General features: G+C 45.4%; 1 protein-coding gene across 1 annotated transcript in view; it reads left to right on the top strand.

Moving 5' to 3' along the window:
* LOC105000321 (CMRF35-like molecule 4) overlaps positions 1-3,908 on the top strand; it is a 16,450-nt gene extending 12,542 nt beyond the window's left edge. The window contains exon 5 of the transcript XR_826719.1: positions 3,224-3,908. The gene's annotated coding sequence lies outside the window, so the exon portion shown is untranslated. The remainder of the gene's footprint in view (positions 1-3,223) is intronic.
* Positions 3,909-9,002: the final 5,094 nt, after the last annotated feature.

Raw genomic sequence — 9,002 nt, 5'->3', positions numbered from 1 at the left:
GGTGGTGCTGAATTCTCTCAGATTTTGCTTGTCTGTAAAGCTTTTGATTTCTCCTTCATATTTGAATGAAATCCTTGCTGGGTACAGTAATCTGGATTGTAGGTTTTTCTCTTTCATCACTTTAAGTATGTCCTGCCATTTCCCTTCTGGCCTAAAGAGTTTCTGTAGAAAGATCAGCTGTTATCCTTATGGGAATCCCTTTGTGTGTTATTTGTTGTTTTTCCCTTGCTGCTTTTAATATTTGTTCTTTGTGTTTGATCTTCATTAAGTTGATTAATATGTGTCTTGGGGTGTATGGATGTGAGAGTTGGACTGTGAAGAAGGCTGAGTGCCAAAGAACTGATGCTTTTGAACTGTGGTGTTGGAGAAGACTCTTGAGAGTCCCTTGGACTGCAGGGAGATCCAACCAGTCCATTATGAAGGAGATCAGCCCTGGGATTTCTTTGGAAGGAATGATGCTAAAGCTGAAACTCCAGTACTTTGGCCACCTCATGTGAAGAGTTGACTCATTGGAAAAGACTCTGATGCTGAGAAGGATTGGAGGCAGGAGGAGAGGGGGATGACAGAGGATGAGATGGCTGGATAGCATCACTGACTCGATGAACGTGAGTCTGAGTGAACTCTGGGAGTTGGTGATGGACAGGGAGGCCTGGCATGCTGCGATTCATGGGGTCACAAAGAGTCAGACACGACTGAGCAACTGAACTGAACTGAACTGAACTGGGGTGTTTCACCTTGGGTTTACCCTGTTTGGGACTCTCTGGGTTTCTTGGACTTGGGTGGCTATTTCCTTCCCCATTTCAGGGACGTTTTCAACTATTATCTCCTCCAGTATTTTCGCATGGCCTTTCTTTTTGTCTTCTTCTTCTGGGACTCCTATGATTTAAATGTTGGGGTGTTTAACATTGTCCCAGAGGTCTCTGAGGTTGTCCTCATTTAATTCTTTTTTCTGCTCTGCTTCATTTATTTCCACCATTCTATTTTCCACCTCACTTATCCTATCTTCTGCCTCAGTTATTCTACTGTTGGTTCCCTCCAGAGTGCTTTTGATCTCAGTTATTGCATAATTCATTATTGATGGACTATTTCATTTCTTATAGGTCCTTGTTAAACTTTTCTCGCATCTTCTCAACCCTTGTCTCCAGACTATCTGTAACTCCATTTTGTTTTCAAGATTTTGGATCATTTTTACTATCATTATTCTGAATTCTTTTTCAGGTAAACTCCCTATCTCCTCCTCTTTTGTTTGGTTTGGTGGGCATTTATTATGTTCCTTTACCTGCTGAATATTTCTCTGCCTTTTCATCTTATTTAGATTGCTGTGTTTGGGGTGGCCTTTCTGTATGCTGGAAGTTTGTGTTTCCTCTTTATTGTGGGGGTTCCTCCCTGTGGGTGGGGTTGGATGAGTGGCTTGTCAAGGTTTCCTGGTTCGGGAAGCTTGTGTCAGTGTTCTGGTGGGTGGAGCTGGATCTCTTCTCTCTGGAGTGCAATGAAGTGTCCAGTAGTGAGTTTTTAGGTGTCTATGGGTTTGGTGTGACTTTTGGCTGCCTGTATTTTAATGCTCAGGGTTATGTTCCTGCATTGTTGGAGAATTAACTTGGTATGTCTTGCTCTGAAACTTGTTGGCTCTTGGGTGGAGCTTGGTTTCAGTGTAGGTATGGAGGCTTTTCGGAGAAGGCAATGGCACCCCACTCCAGTACTCTTGCCTGGAAAATCCCATGGATGGAGGACCCTGGTAGGCTGCAGTTCATTGGATCGCTAAGAGTCAGACACGACTGAGCGACTTCACTTTCACTTTTCACTTTCATATATTGGAGAAGGAAATGGCAATGGAGAATCCCAGGGATGGGGGAGCCTAGTGGGCTGCTGTTTATGGGGTCTCACAGAGTCGGACATGACTGAAGTGACTTAGCAGCAGCATGGAGGCTTTTGGATGAGCTCTTGTCAATTAATGTTCCCTGGAGTCAGGAGTTTTCTGGTGTTCTCAAATTTTGGATTTAAGACTCCCGCCTCTGGCTTTCAGTCTTATTCTTACAGTAGCCTCAAGACTTCTCCATCCATACAGCATTGAAGATAAAACATATAGGTTAATGGTGAAAAGATTCTCCACAGTGAGGGACACCCAGAGAGGTTCACAGAGTTATATGGAGAAGAGAAGAGGGAGGAGAGAGAGGTGACCAGGAGGAGAGGAGCGGGAGTCAAAAGGAGAGAGACCAAGCTAGCCAATAATCAGTTCCCTAATTGTTCTCCACAGCCCAGAACACCCAAAGAGATTCACAGATTTAAGTAGAGAAGAGAAGGGGGAGGGAGGAGATAGAGGTGACCTGGGGGAGAAAAAGGAGAGTCAAAAGGGGAGAGAGCAATCAAACCAGTAATCACACTCCTAACTAAAAATGGGTACTGAAGATTGGATTCTTAAAGGTACAAAATTAATAACAAATACCAAAAAAGGAAATTAAAAATCTAGAGTAGAGGTTAGACTCTCAAAAATACAGTATTAAAAAAACAACAAAATTGCAAAAATTATAAAACATATATATATATATATATGAAATTTGCTTTAAAAATAGGGTCTTTTTTTGCAAGGTAATAGTAGGTTTTAAAAATTAAAATTAAAGGAGTAGTAAAGAGCTTAAAAATTAAAAAAAATTAAAAATGATAATAGTAAAATACATTCAGGAATTTCTCTGGAGCTGTTGAGGGCAGTGTGGGGTCAGTTCAGTTTCAGATAATTCCTTGTTCCAGTTTATATTTTTTCTCAATGTCTACAGGCCCCTTCCAATGTAGTCAGTGCTAACTACAGGTGTTAATATGTTGCACCTGTCACTTCCAAAGCAGTTCCCTTTTCTTTATTTTGGCTCCCTCTGTTTGCAAGTCTTTCAGGGTCTAATTTCCATCCTAACAGAAGGGGGCAAAGGCAGTCATTTATTTAGGCTCACTTGTTCAACTGTGCTGTGGGAAGGGAGGAACACTGCAAACAAATATCACTGGCGTGTGTGGGCAGTGCTCGCAGCGTCTGGGCCACACTGGGTTTGCCCCCACTCACGGCGTGTGTGCTTTCCCAGTCTACACTGCTCAGGCTCCAGGTTGCTCTGCAGGGGAACTGTCTATAGTGGGCCCTGGGTTACGTGCACTTCCCAGGTCTAACCCACTCAGGTTCAGGTTCTCGGGTACTCCACAAAGGCACAGACTCAGTTGGGCCTGCGTTTTGTGTCCTTCCCAGGTCCGAGTGGCTCAGGTGCCCAGGTGCTTGGCGAGTGCACTCTGCCCAGGTGGGCGATACATCTTATCAACTCCCCGGTCCCAGCTGCTGGGTTTCCTGGGTGCACCACAAGAATGCTGTCTCAGGTGTGCCATGTATCTCCTCTGGGGAGCTGATCTCTGACCGCGACCCTCCTGGTGGATGTCAACCGTCCAGGATCCCAGGAAGACTTGGTTAGCAACTGGGAGGCTGCTCACAGTTTGGTGGAGGATGCTGTCTCTGGTGCTGAGATTGCCCCTCGCCTTCCGGCTCTGGATGTCACCCGCCTGCCTCTCTGCCTCCAGCGGGGTATGGGCCGGTCTGCAGCTGGCTGGCTCTCTTCTGGTTCACCCAATCCTTTGTTCGGTGAGCGGGCCAGCTTGTGCCTTAGAGCTTTTCACGGAAAAGTTCTCTCTCTCTCTCTCTTTTTTCTCTCTCTGGCTCTCCCACAGTTTAGATCGCTATCTCACATTAGCTCCCCCAGATTGTCCTCAGGGCATTCAGGCCTGGCCCTTACCCTTAACATGCAGTCTGTGCCTCTCTGTTCAGGCCCCGTTCACTGGTGGTGGATGTGAGTGTCTGGGCTACTTCTCTGTTGGGAGTTCTGGTTAGGCGCATAATCTGTGGGATTTTTTTTTCCCCTCCCAGTTATGTTGCCCTCTGAGAGTCCAAAACTCCCCACAGACCCACCCGTGAAAGGGTTTCCTGGTGTTTGGAAACTTCTCTTCTTTCACGACTCCCTCCCTGGGATGGGTCTCTCTTTTTATCTTTTATATTTTGTCCTACCTCCTTTCAAAGAGAATGGGTTGCCTTTCTGGGTGCCTGATGTCCTCCACCAGCATTCAGAAGTTGTTTTGTGGAATTTGTCCAGCGTTCAAATGATCTTTCGATGACTATGTGGTGGAGAAAGTGGTCTCCCCGTCCTATTCCTTCGCCATCTTATGACCGCCCCTGGTTATCCATTTTAAATACAGCAGTGTGTACATGTCTATCCCAAACTTTCTAACTATCCTTTCCCCCATCCTTTCCCCTGCAACCATACATTCATTCGCTAAGTCTGGGAATCTCTTTCTGTTTTGTAAGTAAAATTATTTGCATCATTTAAGATTCCACAAGGATGTCATGTGATATTCTCTGAGAAGTCTTTTTTTCTAATCTGTTAGAGGTGAAACCTTGAGACTCTCTCTTGCTCCCTGAGAGGTGAGGGGCACATAGGAGACAGACCAGGGTTTCAGCCTTCTGTCCTGCCATCCAGCTGAAGATTTTGCCTTCATGTAGCTAAAGCTCAGGTGGGACATTGACTGTATTCAAAGACAAGATGAGGTTGGGGAGGCCCACCCCAGACTTCCCAAAGATTCTGCTGACACAAGGAAACATCAGAGGGGCCATGTGTGGGGGCCCCAGCTTGAGTACCCCAGAGGATAGAGTTATCACATTTAGCAAATAAAATTGCAGCACACTGGGGCTTCCCTGGCTTCCCTGGTGGCTAAGAGTCCACCTTCCAATGTAGGGGATGTGGGTTTGATCCCTGATTGGGGAGCTAAGGTCCCACAGGCCTCTTTGCCAAAATAGCAAGAAATATAAAACAGAAGCAATATTTTAAAATGATGAAGACTTTAAAGTGGTCTACATTTAAAAAAAAAGTCTTGAAAAAAACCCCACATGGTAAAGAATCCACCTGCAATGCGGGAGACGTGGGTTGGATCCCTGGGTTGAGGAGATCCCCTGGAGGAGGGCATGACAACCCACTCCAGTATTTGTGCCTGGGAAATCCCATGGACAGAGGAACCTGGCGGGCTACAGTCCATGTGGTAGCAGAGACTCGGACATTACTGAGCAACTAAGCACATCACCTCACCATGATATTCACAGGGTGAGATACTCTCATAGCTCACACAACAGTCTAGGCACTCCAGCACTATTGCAACAATGCAGTCAGGCCCCTGCGTCCTTGCTCGTTTTACACTAGTCTCTGCCCAGCATCCCCGTCAAGGCCCCTCCGCCTGGAAGCCAGCTGGGACTCTTGTCCGTCCTTCAGTGGCACGTGAAGCGGCACTCTCCTGGCACAATGTGCATTCTTTTGCTACAGTGTTTATGAGACATTACAGATTGTGTTGTTTGCCAAGGCATCTCCTGACCTGAGAACACTGAAGATCAAGAATCAAGAGGAAATCCTCTGTGTCAGATGGGGACCAAGCAGGTCCTGGAGGCACCAGCTGGTCGCATTCATGAGTAGACTGGATCAGGTGGTTCCGCGTGGGGTGCTGAACCTCCTGTAAGTGAATAGCTCCAGCACTTGGATAAATGTAGGGGCGACCTGAAAGCAGCGCTTCTCACGGAGGTGTTTTGCCATCACCCCTTCCCCTGCTCCCAGAGGACATTAGGCTGGGTCTGGAGACATTTTTGATTATCACTTGGGGAGGAGGTGCAATCGGCATCTGGTGGGTAGAGGCCGGGAATGCTGCTTACCACAGGAAGGTCCCTATGAAAAAGGACGATCTGGCCCCAAGTGTCCACAGTGTCAAGGTTGAGAAACCCACTGTAAACCAAGCATGGAAGAGGGGAACTTTTTTTTCTAGTGGATATAACTTCAAGCAGTGGACATGGTTGCTAACTCCACCTGAGTGGGGAGACAGCCAGAGGAACGAGGCTACGTGGGGTCCTGAGCGGGTGCTAACACTCCTCTGATTGGTCAGAGAAGTTGATACTGTGCTCACAGTCAAAAGTTCCAGAGTGGATTTCCTCAAGAGCCTGTTAGAATTCCCTGGAGGTCCAGACTCTGTCTCTCTCTGCATAGACACAGAGGCAGGGTCACAGTAAGAAGTTGCCTATCTGTAAGCCAGGACAGACCCTCATGATCTCCTGCCCAACCTCAGTCACTTCAGTGTCTGAAGCACCAGCCCCACTCACCTGGGACAAGGAGAAGGAGCAGAGCTGGGAGCAGCCACATGGTCCAGCCTCCCATCCTTGGTGGTAACACACGCTCAATACCCTTCAAGGATGCAAAGCCAAGGTCAAGAGTGGACACCCTGGATGTCCTTAGGGTTTAAGTGAAGCTGCTTGAATCTCCTTTGCACTCATCTTTGATTCATTTCCCACTGTCAGCACCTACTTCTGCATTTTATATATTAGGAGGAAAGGGTGTCACTCTTTGAGAAGATGAATTGCAGCAGGTGATGGGAGCTGTGTCCAGAAAGACAAAGACAAACACCATATGATTTCATATATAAAGGAAATCCACCCTGAATATTCATTGGAAGGACTGATGCTATAGCTCCAAAACTCTGGCCACCTGATGCAAAGAACTGACTCATTGGAAAAGACACTGATGCTGGGAAAGATTGAAGACAGGAGGAGAAGGAGGTAATAGAGGATGAGATGGTTGGATGGCATCACCAACTCAATGGACATGAGTCTGGGCAAACTCAGGAAGATAGTGAAGGACAGGGAAGCCTGGCGTGCTGCAGTTCATGGGGTCATAAAGAGTTGGACACGACTTACCAACTGAACAACAACAACAACAATCACTTATATGTGGAATCTAAAATATGGGACAGATAAACATATCTACAAAACAGAAACAGACTCACAGATACAGAGGACAGACTTGTGGTTGCCAAGGCGGGAGGGCGGTTCAGGAGGGAAGGAGTGGCAGTGTGGGTTTAGCATATGTAAACTATTTTTTTTGTAGGGGAATAAACAGCAAGTATATTCTACTGTATAGCACAGGAACTATTGAAATATCCTGTGATAAACCATAAGGGAAAAAGAAAAAAATATATATATATATTCTACATGTGTCCAACTGAGTTACTTTGCTGTATAGCAGAGATTGGCACAACATCATAAATCAACTATACTTCAATTAAAAAATATAATTGAAAGAACCATTAAAAAAATTTGGTCCTGGCCTGATCTATAGCACAACTGTTCTTCTTGATAAAGGAAACGAGGGTCCCTCTAACTGCTAAGAAGGAGGGGCACAGATATTTACTGAAGGCAAGAACAGCATGAGGACTGGCACCTAAGCAGGGTTAGTAGGATGAGGTGGAGCTGTCGCTAGGCTTGATGTGCCCCCCAGCCTTCTGACTCTGTGACCAGCTCTAGGTCAGAACCAAGATGGGACTGAAAGAGGGAACAGAAGGGCACACGGCACACACACACATTCACAGTATTGAAAGTGTTGTGTGTGTGTGTGTGTGTGTGTGTGATCAGTCACTCAGTCATGTCCAACCCTTTGCAACCCCATAGGTTGTAGCCCACCAGGTCCCTCTGTCCATGGGGTTGAAAGAAATATAGCTTTCCATTTACTTATATTTCTATCTCTCAATAGAATTTTAAAGTGATTAATAATAAAAACATATTTCCCATATGAATCACCCTGTGATTCCTAGATTCCTGAGATTCCTAGAATGAATCAAACTTGATCATATTGTATCATTCTTTTAAAGTACTTCCCCAAATTTATCTTTGAGTTTTTAATATAAGAACCTTTGCATCAATGCCAATCAATGAGATTGGACTATATTTTCTTTCTCATAAATGTTCTCTTGGTCAGGTTGTCATATCAGTATTATGCTGACTTCACCCCAAAATGTTCCTTCTTTCTGGATGGCCTGGAATGGTTCCCACAGTGTTGGAAGTATCTGTTCCTTGAAGTTTTGGAAGGATAAATCACTGGGGTTTGTTCATCATTTTGAGGGTTGGAGTGGGGACTGGAGGGAATACATAGTCCCTTGGTAACATTCTCAGATTTTTCCATAGCATTTTTAAGAAAATAATTTTATTTATTTATTTGGCTGTTCTCCTTGCTGCATGGGCTTTTCTTTAGTTGCAGAGAGTGGGAGCTACACTCCAGTGGCAGTGCCCGAGCTCCTCATTGCTGTGGCTTCTCTTGTCATGAGTGCTGCTCTGGAGCACAGGCTCAGTAGTCGTGGCCCACGGGACATGCAGGGTCTTCTGGGACCGGGGATCAAACCCGTGTCTCCTGAATTGCCAGAAGGATTCTTTACCACTGAACTATCAGGGAAGCCCTTCCTACAGTATTTTGAAGATTTCTATTCTGCAGTAAGCTTAGGTAATGTATATTTCCCTAGAAAATTGCTGGTCTAATCTCAGTTTATGAGTATACTTGTAAATATTTTTTTCAAAATGCTCACATGAGGGTCTTTTAATTTTTTATTTATCTGGGAATATTCTCTTTTTTAATTCCTCTGTTGTATTGTCTTTTTTTCCTCACATTTTCCTCCACTCCACAAAAGGTCAGCCCTTGGGTTTGTTCATGGTTTTACCACTTTTCTGTTTTAAAATTCACTGAAGTCTGCTTTTATCTTTTTGAGAGAGAGAGAGAAAGAAAGAGAGAGATGGAGGGAGAGGAAGAGAAGTCTTCCTCTTGTAATAAGGCCACCGTCCTATCAGAACAGGGCCCCACCCTCATGACCTCATCTAATGTGGTTACCTTCCCCAGGAGGGTCAGGTCACCTAGAGGGTCAGGTCTTCAACATATAAACTGGGGTTGGAAGGAGACACAGATGTTTGGTCCATGATGGATGACTGACAGACACCTTAAAACATAAATCAGGGACTTCCCTGGTGGTCCAGTGGTGAAGACTCTGTGCTTCCAATGCAGGGGGCCTGGGTTCAATTACTGGCTGAGGAACTAGGATCTCACAGGCTGTGCAGCCAAAAAATTTAAAGACAACAGAGACAACAAAACAAGTAAGACTGGGATCTCATCCCCAAACCAGCTTTCCCACTCCAG

The sequence above is a fragment of the Bison bison genome, unplaced genomic scaffold (assembly GCF_000754665.1).
Source record: "Bison bison bison isolate TAMUID 2011002044 unplaced genomic scaffold, Bison_UMD1.0 scf7180017864371, whole genome shotgun sequence".
Classification (NCBI taxonomy): domain Eukaryota; kingdom Metazoa; phylum Chordata; class Mammalia; order Artiodactyla; family Bovidae; genus Bison; species Bison bison.
The sequence above is the reverse complement of the archived record's forward strand: the minus strand, read 5'-3'. Positions and strand labels throughout refer to the sequence as shown.